Below are 24,687 nucleotides of genomic sequence, written 5' to 3' on the forward strand. Positions count from 1 at the left end.
ATACTTTCCGAATGCACTGTTAATATAGAGTTGAAGTCAGAAGTTTTCATACACTTAGGTTGGAGTCATTAAAACTCGTTTTCAACCACTCCACAAATGTCTTGTTAACAAACTATAGTTTTGGCAAGTCGGTTAGGACATCTACTTTGTGCATGACACAAGTCATTTTTCCAACAATTGTTTACAGACAGATAATTTCACTTATAATTCACTGTATCACAATTCCAGTGGGTCAGAAGTTCACATACACTAAGTTGACTGTGCCTTTAAACAGCTTGGAAAATTCCCGAAAATGATATCATGGCTTTAGAAGCTTCTGATAGGCTAACTGACATTTGAGTCAATTGGAGGTGTACCTGTGGTGTAACGCTCATTACTTCGACAATAATTGCAAATCCGACCACCACCCCTGGTGAGACAAAACCACGACTGGTCAGTGAAGAGCACTTTGTGCCAGTCCTGTATGGTACGGCGACGGTTGGTTTATGCCCATCAGCGACGTTGTTGCCGGTGATGTCTGGTGAGGACCTGCCTTACAACAGGCCTACAGGCCCTCAGTCCAGCCTCTCTCAGCCTATTGCGGCAGTCTGAGCACTGATGGAGGGATTGTGCGTTCCTAGTGTAACTCGGGCAGTTGTTGTTGCCATCCTGTACCTGTCCCGCAGGTATGATGTTTGGATGTACCGATCCTGTGCAGGTGTTGTTACACGTGGTCATCCACTGCGAGGACGATCAGCTGTCTGTCCTGTCTCCGTGAAGCATTGTCTTAGGCATCTCACAGTACGGACATTGCAATTTATTGCCCTGGCCACATCTGCAGTCCTCATGCTTCCTTGCAGCATGCCTAAGGCACGTTCATGCAGATGAGCAAGGACCCTGGGCATCTTTCTTTTGGTGTTTTTCAGAGTTATTAGAAAGGATACTAAAGAGGCCTAAGTTTTCATGACTGTAACCTTCATTGCCTACTGTCTGTAAGCTGTTAGTGTCTTAACGACCGTTCCGCAGGTGCATGTTCATTAATTGTTTATGGTTCATTGAACAAGCATGGGAAACAGTGTATAAACCCATTTACAATGAACATCTGTGAAGTTATTTGGATTTTTACAAATTATCTTTGAAGACAGGGTCCTGAAAAAGGGACGTTTCTTCTTTTGCTGAATTTAGGTATATATATATATATATATATATATATATATATAGAGATATACTGCTCAAAAAAATAAAGGGAACACTTAAACAACACATCCTAGATCTGAATGAAAGAAATAATCTTCTGAAATACTTTTTTCTTCTTTCTTTTTCTTTACATAGTTGAATGTGCTGACAACAAAATCATACAAAAATAATCAATGGAAATCCAATTTATCAACCCATGGAGGTCTGGATTTGGAGTCACACTCAATTTAAGTGGAAAACCACACTACAGGCTGATCCAACTTTGATGTAATGTCCTTAAAACAAGTCAAAATGAGGCTCAGTAGTGTGTGTGGCCTCCACGTGCCTGTATGACCTCCCAACAATGCCTGGGCATGCTCCTGATGAGGTGGCGGATGGTCTCCTGAGGGATCTCCTCCCAGACCTGGACTAAAGCATCCGCCAACTCCTGGACAGTCTGTGGTGCAACGTGGCTTTGGTGGATGGAGCGAGACATGATGTCCCAGATGTGCTCAATTGGATTCAGGTCTGGGGAACGGACGGGCCAGTCCATAGCATCAATGCCTTCCTCTTGCAGCAACTGCTGACACACTCCAGCCACATGAGGTCTAGCATTGTCTTGCATTAGGAGGAACCCAGGGCCAACCGCACCAGCATATGGTCTCACAAGGGGTCTGAGGATCTCATCTCGGTACCTAATGGCAGTCAGGCTACCTCTGGCGAGCACATGGAGGGCTGTGCGGCCCCCCAAAGAAATGCCACCCCACACCATGACTGACCCACTGCCAAACCGGTCATGCTGGAGGATGTTGCAGGCAGCAGAACGTTCTCCACGGCGTCTCCAGACTCTGTCACGTCTGTCACGTGCTCAGTGTGAACCTGCTTGCATCTGTGAAGAGCACAGGGCGCCAGTGGCGAATTTGCCAATCTTGGTGTTCTCTGGCAAATGCCAAACGTCCTGCACGGTGTTGGGCTGTAAGCACAACCCCCACCTGTGGACGTCGGGCCCTCATACCACCCTCATGGAGTCTGTTTCTGACCGTTTGAGCAGACACATGCACATTTATGGCCTGCTGGAGGTCATTTTGCAGGGCTCTGGCAGTGCTTCTCCTGCTCCTCCTTGCACAAAGGCGGAGGTAGCGGTCCTGCTGCTGGGTTGTTGCCCTCCTACAGCTTCCTCCACGCCTCCTGATGCACTGGCCTGTCTCCTGGTAGCGTCTCCATGCTCTGGACACTACGCTGACAGACACAGCAAACCTTCTTGCCACAGCTCGCATTGATGTGCCATCCTGGATGAGCTGCACTACCTGAGCCTCTTGTGTGGGTTGTAGACTCCGTCTCATGCTACCACTAGAGTGAAAGCACCGCCAGCATTCAAAAGTGACAAAAACATCAGCCAGGAAGCATAGGAACTGAGAAGTGGTCTGTGGTCCCCACCTGCAGAACCACTCCTTTATTGGGGGTGTCTTGCTAATTGCCTATAATTTCCACCTGTTGTCTATTCCATTTTCACAACAGCATGTGAAATGTATTGTCAATCAGTGTTGCTTCCTAAGTGGACAGTTTGATTTCACAGAAGTGTGATTGACTTCGAGTTACATTGTGTTGTTTAACCTGTTAGGGCTAGGGGGCAGCATTTGCACGTCTGGATAAAAAAAATGTACCCGATTTAATCTGGTTACTAATCCTACCCAGTAACTAGAATATGCATATACTTATTATATATGGATAGAAAACACTCTAAATTTTCTAAAACTGTTTGAATGGTGTCTGTGAGTATAACAGAACTCATTTGGCAGGCAAAACCCTGAGACATTTTCTGACAGGAAGTGGAAACCTGATGTGTTGTATTACCTTTAAACCTATCCCATTGAAAAACACAGGGGCTGAGGAATATTTTGGCACTTCCTATTGCTTCCACTAGATGTCACCAGCCTTTACAAAGTGTTTTGAGTCTTCTGGAGGGAGATCTGACCGAACAAGAGCCATGGAACGATGATGTCCCATTAGACACCTGGCGCGCGAGTTCATGTTGGGTACCCTCGTTCCAATACGTTATAAAAGAGTATGCATTCGTCCACCTTGAATATTATTCATGTTCTGGTTAAAAAAGGCCCTAATGATTTATGCTATACAACGTTTGACATGTTTGAACGAACGTAAATATATTTTTTCCCCTCGTTCATGACGAGAAGTCCGGCTGGCTTAGATCATGTGCTAACAAGACGGAGATTTTTGGACATAAATGATGAGCTTTTTTGAACAAAACTACATTCGTTATGGACCTGTGATACCTGGAAGTGACATCTGATGAAGAGAATCAAAGGTAATGGATTATTTACATAGTATTTTCGATTTTAGATCTCCCCAACATGACGTCTAGTCTGTATCGCAACGCGTATTTTTCTGGGCGCAGTGCTCAGATTATTGCAAAGTGTGATTTCCCAGTAAGGTTATTTTTAAATCTGGCAAGTTGATTGCGTTCAAGAGATGTAAATCTATAATTCTTTAAATGACAATATAATATTTTACCAATGTTTTCTAATTTTAATTATTTAATTTGTGACGCTGACTTGACTGCCGGTTATTGGAGGGAAACGATTTCCTCAACATCAATGCCATAGTAAAACGCTGTTTTTGGATATAAATATGAACTTGATACAACTAAAAATGCATGCATTGTCTAATATAATGTCCTAGGAGTGTCATCTGATGGAGATTGTAAAAGGTTAGTGCATCATTTTAGCTGGTTTTATGGTTTTGGTGACCCTGTCTTTGACTTGACAAAACATTACACACAACTCTTGTAAATGTACTGTCCTAACATACTCTAAATTTATGCTTTCGCCGTAAAACCTTTTTGAAATCGTAAAACGTGGTTAGATTAAGGAGATGTTTATCTTTCAAAGGGTGTAAAATAGTTGTATGTTTGAAAAATTTGAATTTTGACATTTATTTGGATTCAAATTTGCCGCTCTTGAAATGCACCTGCTGTTGATGGAGTGCACCACGGGTGGCATGCTAGCGTCCCACCTAGCCCATAGAGGTTAAGTGTTCCCTTTATTTTTTTGAGCAGTGTATATATATATATATATATATATATATATATATATATATATATATATAATACCTAAATATATATATATAGTACAGACACTTCAAAACCTTATTCCTTATGATTTGTTTTTTGACTGTCTTTTTTTACCATTCATGGATGTGTTATTAAAGGCCAAGTTCAATATTTGATCAACTCCCAAGTGTCCTACTTACATGAATACCCTCCTAACAACTTAAGCATTACGAAACTTCTATTCAATTATAAAAACCACGTAGCAAATAAGCCATACATTTTTGTTGTTGACCAAAATCGACAATTTCTCATTGACCTCCATAAAAAAGCGTCTTGTATGTTAGGCGAAACAATGAAAAAACACCACCTGCTGGAGGGAGATGGATTTTCCGCCAGGTTTGGCCCCTCTCTTCCTCTCTTGGGCAACGGATTAAAAGGTTCCTCACTGGTTACCACGGCCACAAGGTAATAAACCCTTTCCACTTCTACAATTCATTTTCTTAAAAATTGTGATTTTAAACTTAACCCTAACCTTGAAAAGAAACACATTTTTGTTTTCATACTTTTTTGCAATATAGGCTTAGACAATTTTAACTTTGTGGCTGTGCAATCTAGTGGAAACAGATAAGTGTTGTGCATCCAACAGTGTGTGCCCTTTATTTACCTAATTCTTCAGTTGGGCTGGTAATCCCCTGCCGTATTAATGATGTATGCACCTGCACGAATTTAATCGCTTGGTATTTTATCAGGGGATAATTCAGCACAACATGCTGGCATGAGCTAAATGCAAAACGTTATGTTATGAGAACACCACCAGCAACCATGTCAGTCAACATCTAGGCCTGTATCACACATGCCACGGTTTTATGTGTGTGCGTGCATACGTGCGTGTTTGTGTGTCCCAGTATGGCCAAATAAACATCCAGCCAGCCCCGTCCTTTGTCTCTTAGTCTCTCAGGTGACAAATCACATCTCATCACAACACGGATGACTCACTCTAGCTCAAATTGGCACAAATAGGGAGGTTGAGTGTGTGTGTGTGTGTGTGTGTGTGTGTGTGTGTGTGTGTGTGTGTGTGTGTGTGTGTGCTGCCAACACATGCCAATGCCAACACATACAGTTGAAGTCGGAAATTTACATACACTTAGGTTGGAGTCATTAAAACTCGTTTTTCAACCACTCCACACATTTCTTGTTAACAAACTATAGTTTTGGCAAGTCGGTTAGGACATCTACTTGGTGCATGACACAAGTAACCTTTCCAACAATTGCTTACAGACAGATTATTTCACTTATAATTCACTGCATCACAATTCCAGTGGGTCAGAAATGTACATACAATAAGTTGACTGTGCCTTTAACCTCTTACATCTAGACGTTCCGCTAGCGGAACACCTGCTCCAATATCCAATGATAGGCGTGGTGCGAATTACAAATTCCTCAAAAATACAAAAACTTCAATTTTTCAAACATATGACTATTTCACAGCATTTTAAAGATAGGACTCTCCTTTATCTAACCACACTGCCCGATTTCAAAAAGGCTTTACAACGAAAGCAAAACATTAGATTATGTCAGCAGAGTACCAAGCCAGAAATAATCAGACACCCATTTTTCAAGCTAGCATATAATGTCACAAAAACCCAGAAGACAGCTAAATGCAGCACTAACCTTTGATGATCTTCATCAGATGACAACCCTAGGACATTATGTTATACAATACATGCATGTTTTGTTCAATCAAGTTCATATTTATATCAAAAACCAGCTTTTTACATTAGCATGTGACGTTCAGAACTAGCATACCCCCCGCAAACTTCCGGCGAATTCACTAAGAATTTACTAAATTACTCACGATAAACGTTCACAAAAAGCCTAACAATTATTTTAAGAATTATAGATACAGAACTCCTCTATGCACTCGATATGTCCGATTTTAAAATAGCTTTTTGGTGAAAGCATATTTTGCAATATTCTAAGTACATAGCCCAGGCATCACGGGCTAGCTATTAAGACACCCGGCAAGTTTAGCACTCACCAATATCAGGTTTACTATTATAAAAGTTTGATTACCTTTTGTTGTCTTCGTCAGAATGCACTCCCAGGACTGCTACTTCAATAACAAATGTTGGTTTGGTCCAAAATAATCCATCGTTATATCCGAATAGCGGCGTTTTGTTCGTGCGTCCCAGACACTATCTGAAATGGTAAATCAGGGTCGTGCGCATGGCGCAATTCGTGACAAAAAAAATCTAAATATTCCATTACCGTACTTTGAAGCATGTCAACCGCTGTTTAAAATCCATTTTTATGCCATTTTTCTCGTAAAAAAGCGATAATATTCCGACCGGGAATCTCCTTTTAGCTAAACAGAGGAAAGTAAACAAAGCTTTTGGTCGACGCGGGCACGAGCCTGAGTCTCACAGTACTGTAACCAGCCACTACCCAAACGCGCTACTTTTTTTCAGCCAGTGCCTGCAAAGCCACGATTCAGCTTTTTACCGCCTTCTGAGACCCTATGGCAGCCGTAGGAAGTGTCACGGGACAGCTAAGATCCTCACTCTTCAATAAACAGAGACAAGAAGAACGACACCTTGTCAGACAGGCCACTTCCTGCCTGAAACCTTGTCAGGTTTTTGCCTGCCAAATGAGTTCTGTTATACTCACAGACACCATTCAAACAGTTTTAGAAACTTTAGGGTGTTTTCTATCCATATGTAATAAGTATATGCATATTCTAGTTACTGGGTAGGAGTGGTAACCAGATTAAATCGGGTACGTTTTTTATCCAGCCGTGAAAATACTGCCCCCTAGCCATAACAGGTTAAACAGCTTGGAAAATTCCAGAAAATTATGTCATGCCTTTAGAAGCTTCTGATAGGCTAATTAACATATTTTGAGTCAATTGGAGGTGTACCTGTATAATTATTTCAAGGCCTACCTTCAAACTCAGTTCCTCTTTGCTTGACATCATGGGAAAATCTAAAGAAATCAGCCAAGACCTCAACAACAAAAAATTGTAGACCTCCACAAGTCTGGTTAATCCTTGGGAGCAATTTCCAAACGCCTGAAGGTACCACGTTGATCTGTACAAACAATAGTACGCAAGTATAAACACCATGGGACCACGCAGCTGCCATACCGCTCAGGAAGGAGACACGTTCTGTCTCCTAGAGATGAACGTACTTTGGTGGAAAAAGAGCAAATCAATCCCAGAACAACAGCAAAGGACCTTGTGAAGATGCTGGAGGAAACAGGTACAAAAGTATCTATATCCACAGTAAAATTAGTCCAATGTCTACATAACATGAAAGGCCGCTCAGGAAGGAAGAAGCTCCAAAACCGGCATGGTTTGCAACTGCGCATGGGGACAAAGATTGTACTTTTTGGAGAAATGTCCTCTGGACTAATGAAACATAAATAGAACTGTTTGGCCATAATGACCATTGTTATGTTTGGAGGAAAAAGGGGGAGGCTTGCAAGCCTAATAACACCATCCCAACCGTGAAGCACGGGGGTGGCAGCATCATTTTGTGGGGAAGTTTTGCTGCATGAGGGACTGGTGCACTTCACAAAAAATGGCATCCTGAGAATAGAAAATTGGGTGCATATATTGAAGCAACAACTCAAGACATCAGTCAGGAAGTTTAAGCTTGGTCGCAAATGGGTCTTCCGAATGGACAATGACCCCAATCATACTTCCAAAGTTGTGGCAAAATGGCTTAAGGACAACAAAGTCAAGGTATTGGAGTGGCCTTCACAAAGCCCTGATCTCAATCCTAAAGAAAATGTGTGGGCAGAACTGAAAAAGCGTGTGCGAGAAAGAAGGCGTACACACCTGACTCAGTTACACTAGCTCTGTCAGGAGGATTGGGCCAAAATTCACCCAACTTATTGTGGGAAGCTTGTGGAAGGCTACCCGAAATGTTTGACCCAAGTTAAACAATTTAAAGGTAATGCTACCAATTGCTAATTGAGTGTATGTAAACTTCTGACCCACTGGGAATGTGATAAATGAAATAAAAGTTGAAATAAACCATTCACTCTACTATTTTTCAGACATTTCACATTCTTAAATAAAGCGGTGATCCTAAGACAGGGAATGTTTACTAGGATTAAATGTCAGGAATTGTTAAAAACTGAGTTTACATGTATTTGGCTAAGGTGTATGTAAACTTTTGATTTCAATTGTACTCAAAAAGTACTACTTCTCACACACGAGCACCCACGCACAAACACACACACATACATATCTGGTAGTAGATGATGAATTGCGTGTCAGTTGTAACTGTAAAAATAACTGCCTGCATTCAAACATATACTACACACACACAGACACATACACACACACACACACACACACACACACACACACACACACACACACACACACACACACACACACACACACACACACACACACACACACACACACACACACACACACACACACACACACACACACACACAGTCACTCTCCTAGTTAAAAGCCAAACAAATAACAAGCAACAGGCCTATAGTGTATTATGATAGCCGGGCCCCAGCCGCAGATCAATATCTGAATCCCTGGACAGCTGCATGTACTTTCTCACCAAAGACAAATCCAGTACACAACATTGACTGGGAAAGAACATAGGGACCAATACACTACAGAGAATATACACTGTAGAAGTATAGACAGAGGATTAGGGTCATTGTGCGTGTGAAAACTCCCCCTAACACACACACACGGTGGCACACTGCCTGCACTCCAGGACATCTACAGCACCCGGTGTCACAGGAATGCCAAGAAGATCATCAAGGACCTCAGCTACCCGAGCAACAGCCTGTTCACCCCACAACTATCTAGAAGGCGGAGACATTACAGGTGCATCAAAGCTGGGGCCAAGAGACTAAAAAACAGCTTCTATGTCTAGGCCATTAGACTGTTAGAGTCACCACTAGCCAGCTACCACCTGGTAATCTACCCTTCACAATAGTGACTGGTGCCCTATGTACATAGTCATTAAACAACGGTCACTTTAATAATGTTTGCATGCTGTTTTACCCACTTCATATGTACACTGAACAAAAATATAAATGTAACATGCAACAATTTCAAAGATGTTACTGAGTTACAGTTCATATAAGAAAATCAGTCAATATAAATAAATTCATTAGGCCCTAATCTATGGATTTCACATGACTGGGCAGGGGCGCAGCCATGGGTGGGCCTGAGAGGGCATAGGCACTTAGGAGGAGGTTGGCATGCAATCATCATGCCAATTGCACCCTCCCTCAAAACATGAGACATGTGGCATTGTGTTGTTTGACAAAACTAAAATGATCATGCTGTTTAACTTCTACGGGATTGGTGTGTCGTCGTCCCCACACGGGACGGTTGAGCTAACGTGCGCTAATGTGATTAGCATGACGTTGTAAGTACCAAGAACATTTTCCAGGACAAAGACATCTAGGTGTGTGAAGGTTAGTGTCTTTTCTGTAGGGAAGCTAATTATCCATCATTTATGACATTCCTGGGAGTGTGTAAACATTTCTTATTAACATATAATTTTTATATCTTTTTTCCAAGATGGCGTAGCAGTTCAGACGTCCTCTACCCTCCTCTTGTCGTGTCCCGTGTATATATATATTTACATTTTTTTTTTCTTCACTTATCTTTATATATATATATATATTTTTTTTTTATTTTTTTATTTTTTTTTAATTCTAAATACTCAACCTCAAAGCACTCTCCTGCAACCCGCCTCACCAATTTAAAAAAGAAAGTATTATTTACCTCATCTGAATTCCACAACAGAAGCTAGCAAGTGTTTAGCCATTTTCACTGGCTAACGTTGAAGTTCAGCTAGCCACGGTTAGCTGTCCTCAGCTATCCATTAGCTCGAAAAGCTATCGCCAGTTTTTGTACAGCGCGATTCAGACCAGAGCATACCGGACCTATTCTCTCTCCTTTTCCCCGATTTCTACCGCAGGCTCTGGACATTTACACCTGGATCTTGCAGCTAACTAGCTGCTACCTGAGTGACTATTGGCAACGGCGGTCACGGAATTAACACACATTATTATGGAGCTAGCCAGCTGAAGAGTTCCGTCAGCCACTCCTGGGCTATTCATGAGCTAGCCAGCTGAAGTGTCTCCTGGGCTACAACTCACCTATCCTGACCCGTTTTACTGCCGATGCGGAGCCCCATCGGGTCTTCACGACTGGACCACCGACGTTATCTGCCCGAGGGAGTTATCCAACTGGCCCCTCCGTCGCGACGTAACCTGATCGCCCATCTGCGGCCCGCTAATCGTTAGCTGTCTTTTCGGCTGCGATCTGAATAGGTCTATCGGACACTTTTCTTGGGCCACTATAACTAACTATTTTGCCAACTTGGACTGGTCCCCCCTTCCACACGGAACCCCACTAACCCACAGACGGAAACGCACGAGGTGGCTAAAAACAGACCTCCCTCCCATCTTCCACCAGCTTGCTACCTATGGCCCGGCTAGCTGTCTGAATCTCACTGGACCCTTTGATCACTCGGCTAAGCATGCCTCTCCTTAATGTCAATATGCCTTCTCCATTGCTGTTCTGGTTAGTGTTTATTGGCTTATTTCACTGTAGAGCCTCTAGCCCTGCTCATTATACCTTATCCAACCTCTCAGTTCCTCCACCCACACATGCTATGACATCTTCTGGTTTCAATGATGTTTCTAGAGACAATATCTCTCTCATAATCACTAAATGCCTAGGTTTACCTCCTCTGTACTCACATCCCACCATACCTTTGTCTGTACATTATACCTTGAAGCTATTTTATCGCCCCCAGAAACCTGCTCCTTTTTCTCTCTATTCTGGACGTCACAGACGACCAATTCTTATAGCTTTTAGCCGTACACTCATACTTATTCTTCTCTGCTCCTCTGGGGATGTAGAGGTGAATCCAGGCCCTGCAGTGCCTGGCTCCACTCCTACTCCCCAGGCGCTCTCTTTTGATGACTTCTGTAACCGTAATAACCTTGGTTTCATGCATGTTAACATTAGAAGCCTCCTCCCTAAGTTTGTTTTATTCACTGCTTTAGCACACTCTGCCAACCCGGATGTCCTAGCTGTGTCTGAATCTTGGCTTAGGAAGTCCACCAAAAACTCTGAAATCTTCATCCCTAACTACAACGTTTTCAGACAAGATAGAACGACCAAAGGGGGCGGTGTTGCAATCTACTGCAGAGATAGCCTGCAGAGTTCTGTCCTGCTATCCAGGTCTGTACCCAAACAATTTGAACTTCTACTTTTAAAAATCCACCTCTCCAAAAACAAGTCTCTCACCGGTGCCGCCTGCTATAGACCCCCCTCGGCCCCTAGTTGTGCTCTGGACACCATATGTGAACTGATTGCCCCCCATCTATCTTCAGAGCTCGTGCTACTAGGTGACCTAAACTGGGACATGCTTAACACCCCAGCCATCCTACAATCCAAGCTTGATGCCCTCAATCTCACACAAATTATTAATGAACCCACCAGGTACAACCCCAAAGCCGCAAACACTGGCACCCTCATAGATATCATCCTAACCAACGTGCCCTCTAAATACACCTCTGCTGTTTTCAACCAAGATCTCAGCGATCACTGCCTCATTGCCTGCACCCGTAATGGGTCAGCGGTCAAACGACCTCCACTCATCACTGTCAAACGCTCCCTGAAACATTTCAACGAGCAAGCCTTTCTATTCGACCTGGCCCTGGTATCCTGGAATGATATTGACCTCATCCCGTCAGTAGAGGATGCCTGGTTATTTTTTTTAAATGCCTTCCTCTCCATCTTAAATAAGCATGCCCCTTTCAAGAAATTTAGAACCAGGAACAGATATAGCCCTTGGTTCTCCCCAGACCTGACTGCCCTTAACCAACACAAAAATATCCTGTGGCGTTCTGCATTAGCATCGAACTGCCCCCGCGATATGCAACTTTTTAGGGAAGTTAGAAACCAGTACACACAGGCAGTTAGAAATGCCAAGGCTAGCTTTTTCAAACAGAAATTCGCTTCGTGCATCTCCAACTCTAAAAAGTTCTGGGACATTGTAAAGTCCATGGAGAATAAGAACACCTCCTCCCAACTGCCCACTGCACTGAGGATAGGAAACTCTGTCACCACCGATAAGCCCACTATAATTGAGAATTTCAATAAGCATTTTTCTACGGCTGGCCATGCTTTCCACCTAACTACCCCTACTGCATTCAACAGCACTGCACCCCCCACAGCTACTCGCCCAAGCCTCCCCCATTTCTCCTTCTCCCAAATCCATTCAGCTGATGTTCTGAAAGAGCTGCAAAATCTGGACCCCTACAAATCAGCTGGGCTTGACAATCTGGACCCTTTCTTTCTAAAATTATCTGCCGAAATTATTGCAACCCCTATTACTAGCCTGTTCAACCTCTCTTTCGTGTCGTCTGAGATTCCCATAGATTGGAAAGCAGCTGCTGTCATCCCCCTCTTCAAAGGAGGTGACACTCTTGACCCAAATTGCTACAGACCTATATCCATCCTACCCTGCCTTTCTAAGGTCTTCGAAAGCCAAGTCAACAAACAGATTACCGACCATTTCGAATCCCACCGCACCCTCTCCGCTATGCAATCTGGTTTCAGAGCTGGTCATGGGTGCACCTCAGCCACGCTCAAGGTCCTAAACAACATCGTAACCGCCATCGATAAGAAACAATACTGTGCTGCCGTATTCATTGACCTGGCCAAAGCTTTTGACTGTTAATCACCACATCCTCATCGGCAGACTCAGTAGCCTTGGTTTCTCAAACGATTGCGTCGCCTGGTTCACCAACTACTTCTCTGACAGAGTTCAGTGTGTCAAATCGGAGGGCCTACTGTCTGGACCTCTGGCAGTCTCTATGGGGGTACCACAAGGTTCAATTCTTGGGCCAACTCTTTTCTCTGTATACATAAATGATGTCGCTCTTGCTGCTGGTGAATCTCTGATCCACCTCTACGCAGACGACACCATTCTGTACACTTCTGGCCCTTCTTTGGACACTGTGTTAACCTCTTGGGGCTAGGTGGGACGCTAGCGTGCCACCTGTGGTGCACTCCATCAACAGCAGGTGCATTTCAAGAGCGGCAAATTTGAATCCAAATAAATGTCAAAATTCAAATTTTTCAAAAATACAACTATGTTACACCATTTGAAAGATAAACATCTCCTTAATCTAACCACGTTTTACGATTTCAAAAAGGTTTTACGGCGAAAGCATAAATTTAGAGTATGTTAGGACAGTACATTTACAAGAGTTGTGTGTAATGTTTTGTCAAGTCAAAGACAGGGTCACCAAAACCATAAAACCAGCTAAAATGATACACTAACCTTTTACAATCTCCATCAGATGACACTCCTAGGACATTATGTTAGACAATGCATGCATTTTTAGTTCTATCAAGTTCATATTTATATACAAAAACAGCGTTTTACTATGGCATTGATGTTGAGGAAATCGTTTCCCTCCAATAACCGGCAGTCAAGTCAGCGTCACAAATTAAATAATTAAAATTAGAAAACATTGGTAAAATATTATATTGTCATTTAAAGAATTATAGATTTACATCTTTTGAACGCAATCAACTTGCCAGATTTAAAAATAACCTTACTGGGAAATCACACTTTGCAATAATCTGAGCACTGTGCCCAGAAAAATACGCGTTGCGATACAGACTAGACGTCATGTTGGGGAGATCTAAAATCGAAAATACTATGTAAATAATCCATTACCTTTGATTCTCTTCATCAGATGTCACTTCCAGGTATCACAGGTCCATAACGAATGTAGTTTTGTTCAAAAAAGCTCATCATTTATGTCCAAAAATCTCCGTCTCGTTAGCACATGATGTAAGCCAGCCGGACTTCTCGTCATGAACGAGGGGAAAAAATATATTTCCGTTCGTTCAAACATGTCAAACGTTGTATAGCATAAATCATTAGGGCCTTTTTTAACCAGAACATGAATAATATTCAAGGTGGACGAATGCATAGCCTTTTATAACGTATTGGAACGAGGGTACCCAACATGAAGTAGCGCGCCAGGTGTCTAATGGGACATCACCGTTCCATGGCTCTTGTTCGGTCAGATCTCCCTCCAGAAGACTCAAAACACTTTGTAAAGGCTGGTGACATCTAGTGGAAGCAATAGGAAGTGCCAAAATATTCCTAAACCCCTGTGTTTTTCAATGGGATAGCTTTAAAGTCAATACAACACATCAGGTATCCACTTCCTGTCAGAAAATGTCTCAGGGTTTTGCCTGCCAAATGAGTTCTGTTATACTCACAGACACCATTCAAACAGTTTTGGAAACTTTAGAGTGTTTTCTATCCATATATAATAAGTATATGCATATTCTAGTTACTGGGTAGGATTAGTAACCAGATTAAATCGGGTACATTTTTTTTATCCAGACGTGCAAATGCTGCCCCCTAGACCCAACAGGTTAACAACCCTCCAGACGAGCTTCAATGCCATTCAACTCTCCTTCCGTGGTCTCCAACTGCTCCTAAACACAAGTAAAACTAAATGCATGCTCTTCAACCGATCGCTGCCTGCACCTGCCCGCCTGTCCAGCATCACTTCTCTGGACGGTTCTAACTTAGAATTTGTGGACAACTACAAATACCTAGGTGTCTGGTTAGACTGTAAACTCTCCTTCCAGACTCATATCAATCATCTCCAATCCAAAGTGAAATCTCGAATTGGCTTCCTATTTCGCAACAAAGCATCCTTCACTCATGCTGCCAAACATACCCTCGTAAAACTGACCATCCTACCAATCCTCGACTTCGGCGATGTCATTTACAAAATAGCTTCCATTACCCTACTCAACAAGCTGGATGCAGTCTATCACAGTGCCATCCGTTTTGTCACCAAAGCCCCATATACTACCCACCACTGCGACCTGTACGCTCTCGTTGGCTGGCCTTCGCTTCATAATCGTCGCCAAACACATTGGCTCCAGGTCATCTACAAGACCCTGCTAGGTAAAGTCCCCCCTTATCTCCGCTCACTGGTCACCATAGCAGCACCCACCTGTAGCATGCGCTCCAGCAGGTATATCTCTCTGGTCACCCCTAAAGCCAACTCCTCCTTTGGTCGTCTCTCCTTCCAGTTCTCTGCTGCCAATGACTGGAACGAACTACAAAAATCTCTGAAACTGGAAACACTTATCTCCCTCACTAGCTTTAAGCACCAGCTGTCAGAGCAGCTCACAGATCACTGCACCTGTACATAGCCCATCTATAATTTAGCCCAAACTACTACCTCTTCCCCTACTGTATTTATTTATTTTGCTCCTTTGCACCATATTATTTATATTTTATCTCTGAACTTTCTTCAAACTACAAATCTACCATTCCAGTGTTTTTCTTGTTATACTTTATTTACTTTTCCACCATGGCATTTTTTTGCCTTTACCTCCCTTATCTCACATCATTTGCTCACATTGTATATAGTCATATTTTTATTTTTATTTTTTTTTTGTTCTTTTTTTTATTTTTTTCTACTGCATCATTGATTGTATGTTGTTTTACTCCATGTGTAACTCTGTGTTTTTGTATGTTGTCGAACTGCTTTGCTTTATCTTGGCCAGGTCGCAATTGTAAATGAGAACTTGTTCTCAACTTGCCTACCTGGTTAAATAAAGGTGAAATAAAAATAAATAAAAATAAAATATGTTCTCTGTATTTATGTACTTGAAAATGTATCAGTTGACCAATTCGGCACATTTGGGCAGACTTTATACAACATTTTGAACAGCAATGCAATGGTTCATTGGATCAGTGTAAAACTTTGCACATACACTGCTGCCATCTAGTGGCCAAAATCTAAATTGCGTCTACACTCGTAAGTGATATAATGGCCTTTCTCTTGCATTTCAAAGATGATGGAACCCATGTTTTTTTTCTTTGTACTATCTTTTACCAGATCTAATGTGTTATATACTCCAACATTAATTTCACATTTCCACAAACGTCAAAGTGTTTCCTTTCAAATGCTATCAAGAATATGCTTATCCTTGCTTCAGGTCCTGAGCTACAGGCAGTTAGATTTGGGTATGTCATTATAGGCTAAATTGAAAAAAAATGTCCGATCCTTTGAGAGGTTTTAATCAGCTTCTTGATATGCCACACCTGTCAGATGGATGGATTATCTTGACAAAGGAGAAATGCTCACTAACAGGGATGTAAACAACATTTGAGCGAAATACGTTTTTTGTACGTATGTAAAATCTCTGGGATCTTTTATTTCAGCTCATGAAACATGGGACCAACACGTTAAATGTTGCGTTTATATTTTTGTTCAGTGCATTCGGAAAGTATTCAAACCGCTTGACTTATTTCACATTTTGTTACGTTACAGCCTTATTCTAAAATAGACTGAATAAAACATTTTCTTCATCAATCTACACACAATACCCCATAATGACAAAGGGAAAACAGGTTTTTAGAAATTATGGCAAAATGTTTTTAAAATAAAAAACATCAACACATTATTTACATAAGTATTCAGACCCTTTGCTATGAGACTCAAAATTGAGATTAGGTGCTTCCTGTTTCCATTGAACATCCTTGACATGTTTCTTCAGCTTGATTGGAATCCACCTGTGGTAAATTCAATTGATTGGACATGATTTGTAAAGGGACACACCTGTCTATATAAGTTCCCTCAGTTGACACTGCATATCAGAGCAAAGACCAAGCCATGAGGTCGAAGGAATTGCCCATAGAGCTCAGAGACAGGATTGTATCGAGGCAAAGATCTGGGTAGGGTACCAAACATGTCTGCAGCATTGAAGGTCCCCAAGAACACAGTGGCCTCCATCATTCTTAGATGGAAGAAGTTTGGAACCACCAAGACTCTTCCTAGAGTTGGCCGCCCTGGCAAACTGAGCAATCGGGGGAGAAGGGCCTTGGTCAGGGAGGTGGCCAAGAATCTGATGGTCCCTCTGATGTAACAAAATGTGAAAAAAGTCAATGGGTCTGGATACCTTCCGAATGCACTGTATATTCTGTTTTCTTGTCAAGGCTCATCCTATATAATTACTGCTGTACAGAAATTGTATATTTATACTATACTGTCCATATTGTCTATACATACCATCATATACATATACAGTGGACTCGGAAAGTATTCAGACCCCTTGATGTTTTCAATATTTTGTTGCGTTACAGCTTATTCTAAAATTGATTAAATTGCTTTTTTTCCTCATCAATCTCCACACAGTACCCCATAATGACAAAGGAAAAACAGGTTTTTAGAAAGTTTTGCACATTGATTAAAAATAAAAAAATGAAATATTACATTTACGTAAGTATTCAGACCCTTTACTCAGTACTTTGTTGAACCACCGTTGGCAGTGATTACACCCTCGGTATGATGCTACAAGCTTGGCTCACCTTTATTTGGGAGGTTTCTCCCATTCCTCCTGCAGATCCTCTCAAGCTACACTCCCGTTCAAAAGTTTTAGAGCTCCTACTCATTCAAGGGTTTTTCTTTATTTTTACTATTTTAAGATTGTAGAATAATAGTGAAGACGTCAAACGTATGAAATAACACATATAGAATCATGTAGTAACCAAAAAAGTGTTAAACCAAACATTCTTCAAATAGCCACCCTTGGCCTTGATGACAGCTTTGCGCACTCTTGGCATTCTCTCAACCAGCATCATGAGGTAGTCACCTGGAGTGCATTTCAATTAACAGGTGTGCCTTGTTAAAAGTTAATTTCTGCTTTTGAGCCAATCAGTTGTGGTTTGACAAGGTAGGGGGGTAAACAGAAGATAGCCATATTTGGTAAAAGACCAAGTCCATATTATGGCACGAACAGCTCAAATAAGCAAAGAGAAACGACACTCCATCATTACTTTAAGACATGAAGGTCAATCAATCCAGAAAATGTCAAGTACTTTGAATGTTTCTTCAAGTGCAGTTACAAAACCATCAAGTGCTATGATGAAACTGGCTCTCATGAGGACCGCCACAGAAAAGGAAGACCCAGAGTTACCTCTGCTCTAGAGGATGAATTAATTCGAGTTAACTGCACCTCAGATTGCAGCCCAATAAATGCTTCACAGAGTTCAAGTAACAGACACATCTCAACATCAAGTGTTCAGAGGAGACTGCATGAATCAGGCCTTCATGGTGAAATTGCTGCAAAGAAGCCACCACTAAAGGACACCAATAAGAAGAAGAGACTTGCTTGGGCAAAGAAACACAAGCAATGGACATTAGACTGGTGGAAATCTGCCGTTTGGCCTGATGAGATTTTTGATTTCAACCTCCGTGTCTTTGTGAGACGCAGAGTAGGTGAACAGATGATCACCACATTTGTGGTTCCCACCGTGAAGCACGGAGGAGGAGGTGTGATGGTGTGGGGGTGCTTTGCTGGTGACACTGTCTGTGATTTATTTAGAATTCAAGGCACACTTAACCAGCATGGCTACCACAGCATTCTGAAGCGATATGCCATCCGATCTGGTTTGTGCTTAGTGAGACTATTATTTGTTTTTCAACAGGACCCAAAACACACCACCAGGCTGTGTAAGGGCTGTTTGACCAAGTAGAGTGTTGGAGTGCTACATCAGATGACCTGGCCTCCACAATCACCCGACCTCAACCCTATTGAGATAGTTTTGAATGAGTTGGACCACCAAGTTAAGGAAACTAGCCAACAAGTGCTCAGCATATGTGGGAACACCTTCAATACTGTTGCAAAAGCATTCCCCATGAAGCTGTTTGAGAGAACGCCAAGAGTGTGCAAAGCTGTCATCAAGGCAAACGGAGGCTACTTTGAGTAATCTAAAATATACTTTGATTGACGCCAGCACAGTGTTTTAAAACGTACCCGATTTAAACTGGTTACTACTCTTGCCCAGAAACGAGAATATGCATATAATTAGTATATTTGGATACAGAACTCTCTAAAGTTTCTAAAACTGTTTGAATGGTGTCTGTGAGTATAACAGAACTCATATGGCAGGCCAAAACCTGAGAAGATTCCATACAGGAAGGGCCCTGTCTGACAATTTGTTATCCTTCTGTTGCATCTCTATCGAAAATACAGCATCTCTGCTGTAACGTGACATTTTCTAAGGCTTCCATTGGCTCTCAGAAGGCACCAGAAAGTGGAATGACGTGTCTCCTGTCTCTGAGCGAAGAACAGCAGGAGATTTTGTGAGTGGTCAGGCTGGGAACAGTGACACTGGAGATGCGCGTTCATGAGAATTCATTTTTTTTTTTTTTCAGCCTTTGAATGAATACAACGTCGCCCGGTTGGAATATTATCACTATTTTACGAGAAAAAGCAGCATAAAAATTATAGCATAAAAATTGATTTTTAACAGCGTTTGACATGCTTCAAAGTACGGTAATGGAATATTTTGAAATGTTTCGTTACGAAATGCGCTCGCGCGTCACCCTTCGGATAGTGACTTGAACGCACAAACAAAACGGAGCTAGTTGGATATAACTATGGATTATTTGGAACCAAAACAACATTTGTTGTTGAAGTAGAAGTCCTGGGAGTGCATTCTGACGAAGAACAGCAAAGGTAATCCAATTTTTCTTATAGTAAATCTGAGTTTGGTGAGGGCCAAACTTGGTGGGTGTCAAATTAGCTAGCTGTGATGGCCGTGCTATCTACTCAGAATATTGCAAAATGTGCTTTCGCCGAAAAGCTATTTTAAAATCTGACATAGCGATTGCATAAAGGAGTTCTGTATCTATAATTCTTAAAATAATTGTTATGTATTTTGTGAACGTTAATCATGAGTAATTTAGTAAATTCACCGGAAGTTTGCGGTGGGTATGCTAGTTCTGAACATCACATGCTAATGTAAAAAGCTGGTTTTTGATATAAATATGAACTTCATTGAACAAAACATGCATGTATTGTATAACATAATGTCCTAGGAGTGTCATCTGATGAAGATCATCAAAGGTTAGTGCTGCATTTAGCTGTGGTTTTGGTATTTGTGACATATATGCTTGCTTTGAAGATGGCTGTGTGATTATTTTTGGCAGGGTACTCTCCTGACATAATCTAATGTTTTGCTTTCGCTGTAAAGCCTTTTTGAAATCCGATAATGTGGTTAGATTAACGAGAGTCTTGCCTTTAAAATGGTGTAAAATAGTCATATGTTTGAGAAATTGAAGTTATTGCATTTTTGAGGGATTTGTATTTCGCGCCATGCGATTCCACTGGCTGTTGACTAGGTCCAAGCGTCCCACCTAGCCCAGGGAAGTTAATGGACAGACCCTAAAAGGTCACCATGTCACACTCACAGCTCCACCACTGCTACTGTGGTATCCCCACTTTAGTTTACCAAGACTGAGCCGCCATTTGTAGACATGGCGGCTGGCCTCAGGGATGACCCATTCTTCTGGACAACACAGCTCCACACATGGACATACAAGCACCCAGAACATTCCAGGTACTGAAGGGGATGGACCCAAAGGCCTCACTGACACCGGGGAAACAGAGACTCAGACACTTCCTGCCTGACCTCCCCGTCAGACCCGCCATGTCACCACAGCTTGGTGATATGGACACTGGTCAGGTCAGATAGAGCCCCACCCTTACAGCAGTACTGGGTACTCTGCTGTACCAGTCCCCACCCCAACCACCAGACTCCACAGGTGCCCCTTGTGCCACATCTCATCCACCTGAACCCCCCAAAATTGCCTCTGATGGCTAAGGTCATAATCACAGACCCACGTAAAAGTTACTAATAGCAGTATTTTTGGTGACTACTGTTCTTGCTTAGTATTGCATGGTTATTGTGAACTGTTAATGTTTTTATGTCTTGTCTGTATTTCAGAGTTTTTCAAGTAGATAATTACTTCTCAGGTATAAAATATATGTCACGCCCTGACCATAGAGAGCCCTCGGGGTTCTCTATGGTGTTTTAGGTCAGGTCATGACAAGGGGGGTTTCTAGGTATTATATGTCTATATTGGGGATCATACTTAGTATGTCCTTTTTCCACCTGCGATGTGGGATACTGTTTTGTAGTAGTGCCTATGTGCGCTATGTATTTCACGATCGTTATATCTTTGTTGTTTTTTGGAAGTTTCACTATCATTAAAATGTGGAACTCTACTCACGCTGCACCTTGGTCCAATTATTCATACGACGGTCGTGACAATATAAGCTTTTTTTTCTTCTTTTATACCAGTGCCTGAAACAGGGACATTTATTTTGTAGCCTAGGTTTGAGTAACATTACTTTTATTCTGAAATTTTATGGAATCTCTAGAATTGACCGTACCCCTTGAAGACTTTAATTGTGAAGCACTTAATTATTCCCAGAAGGCACCTGCGTGAGTCAGAGTGAGTGAGAAGAAGCTTTTGATGTTGACGTGATTCCAACTTGACTGCGTTCTTGAGATCTGAGAATTAAAAGAAGATCAAGTACTTTATCCGTTGAAAAACGTGAGTTAAGACCCACACGTTCTCCAGAGGAGATTGAATATAATATCCACAATCAAGAAGTTAAGGTTACACTTATAGCACAACTTTCTCCCCTACAACAATGTAATTTGCTGAGTGACAGGCCAATTCATTAGGAAATAAGGGCAAGTTCTGCCGGTTTGATGAAGTAACATGGTTAGCTAGCTTAATAGCACTGCTATTAAGTCTCCATCCTGTCAGCTGAAGAACACTTGATTCAATGCTTTGGGGACCTCATCTCATTGCACTGACTGAAGTGTTTGACAATCTTAGGCCTAGATTCAATCAGATCTGCTTTAACCCGTGATAACCAGCAACTGAATTGCATATAATTGTTTTTGCTTGATAGCATATAATTGTTTTTGCTTAGGCGATGTCCGAGGTGAAACTGTGTTCAAGCCATGTTAGGAATTCAAACACTGAAATGTATGTTGTAATCTACACCATGATTAGTCTGATTTAACCTCCCTGGGCAAGGTGGGACGCTTGCGTCAACAGCCAGTGGAATCGCGTGGCGTGAAATACAAATACCTCATAAATGCTATAACTTCAATTTCTCAAACATATGACTATTTTACACCATTTTAAAGACAAGACTCTCGTTAATCTAACCACATTGTCCAATTTCAAAAAGGCTTTACAGAAAAAGCGAAACATTAAATTATGTCAGGAGAGTACCCTGCCAAAAATAATCACACAGCCATTTTCAAATCATGCATATATGTCACAAAAACCAAAACCACAGCTAAATGCAGCACTAACCTTTGATGATCTTCATCAGATGACACTCCTAGGACATTATGTTATACAATACGTGCATGTTTTGTTCAATCAAGTTCATATTTATTTCAAAAACCAGCTTTTTACATTAGCATGTGATGTTCAGAACTAGCATACCCACCGCAAACTTCCGGTGAATTTACTTAACCTGTTGGGGATAGGGGGCAGTATTTGCACGGCTGGATAAAAAACGTACCCGATTTAATCTGGTTACTACTCCTGCCCAGTAACTAGAATATGCATATAATTATTGGCTTTGGATAGAAAACACCCTAAAGTTTCTAAAACTGTTTGAATGGTGTCTGTGAGTATAACAGAACTCCTATGGCAGGCCAAATCCTGAGAAGATTTCAAGCAGGAAGTGGCCTGTCTGAGAAGTAGTGTTTCATCTTGGCTCTTTTTATTGAAGACTCAGGATCTGTGCAATAACGTGACACATCCTACGTCGTCCATATGGTCTCAGAGCCCGGGAAAACGTTGAACGATATCGAGGCAGGCTCTGGCTGAAACACTTTATCACTTTTGGCAAGTGGCCACTCAGAGTACTATGGGCTTAGGCGCGTGCCCGCTTCGACCGAATGGTTTCTTTTCCTTTGTCTGTTTATCTAAACGCAGATTCCCGGTCGGAATATTATCGCTTTTTTATGAGAAAAATGGCATAAAAATTGATTTTAAACAGCGGTTGACATGCTTCGAAGTACGGTAATGGAATATTTAGAATTCTTTTGTCACGAATTGCGCCATGCTCGTAACCCTGATTTAGCCTTTAGGATAGTGTCTAGAACGCACGAAGAAAACGCAGCTGTTTGGATATAACGATGGATTATTTTGGACCAAACCAACATTTGTTATTGAAGTAGAAGTCCTGGGAGTGCATTCTGACGAAGACAACAAAGGTAAGAACATTTTTCTTATAGTAAATCTGACTTTGATGAGTGCTAAACCTGCTGGGTGTCTAAATAGCTAGCCCTGTGATGCCGGGCTATCTACTGAGAATATTGCAAAATGTGCTTTCACCGAAAAGCTATTTTAAAATCGGACATATCGAGTGCATAGAGGAGTTCTGTATCTATAATTCTTAAAATAATTGTTATGCTTTTTGTGAACGTTTATCGTGAGTAATTTAGTAAATTCACCGGCAGTGTTCGGTGGGAATGCTAGTCACATGCTTGTCACATGCTAATGTAAAAAGCTGGTTTTTGATATAAATATGAACTTGATTGAACAAAACATGCATGTATTGTATAACATAATGTCCTAGGGTTGTCATCTGATGAAGATCATCAAAGGTTAGTGCTACATTTAGCTGTGGTTTGGGTTTATGTGACATTATATGCTAGCTTGAAAAATGGGTGTCTGATTATTTCTGGCTCGGTACTCTGCTGACATAATCTAATGTTTTGCTTTCGTTGTAAAGCCTTTTTGAAATCGGACAGTGTGGTTAGATTAACGAGAGTCTTATCTTTAAAATGGTGTAAAATAGTCATATTTCTGAAAAATTGAAGTAATAGCATATCTAAGGATTTGAATAACGCGCCACAGGATTCAACTGGCTGTTGAGTAGGTGCGTCCCACCTAGCCCAGAGAGGTTAATTACTCACGATTAACGTTTACAAAATACATAACAATTATTTTAAGAATTATAGATACAGAACTCCTTTATGCAATCGTGGTGTCAGATTTTAAAATAGATTTTCGGTGAAAGCACATTTTGCAATATTCTGAGTAGATAGCCCGGCCATCACGGCTAGCTATTTTGACACCCACCAAGTTTAGCCCTGACCAAACTCCGATTTACTATTAGAAAAGTTTGATTACCTTTGGTGTTCTTCGTCAGAATGCACTCCCAGGACTGCTACTTCAATAACAAATGTTGTTTTGGTTCAAAATAATCCATAGTTATATCCAAATAGCGGCGTTTTGTTCGTGTGTTCAAGACACTATCTGAAGTGTAAATAAGGGTCATGCGCACGACGCATTTCGTGACAAAAAAATTCTAAATATTCCATTACCGTACTTCGAAGCATGTCAACCGCTGTTTAAAATGAATTTTTATGCAATTTTTCTTGTAAAAAAGCGATAATATTCCGACCGGGAAAGCGTGTTTACGTACAAAGAGAGAGAAAATAAAAGCATGGGATCCCCTCGTGCACGAGCCTGAGTCTCATAGTACTGTGACCGGCCACTATCCAAAC

Source organism: Salmo salar, chromosome 18 (genome assembly GCF_965601325.2).
Source record: "Salmo salar chromosome 18, fSalSal1, whole genome shotgun sequence".
Classification (NCBI taxonomy): Eukaryota; Metazoa; Chordata; class Actinopteri; order Salmoniformes; family Salmonidae; genus Salmo; species Salmo salar.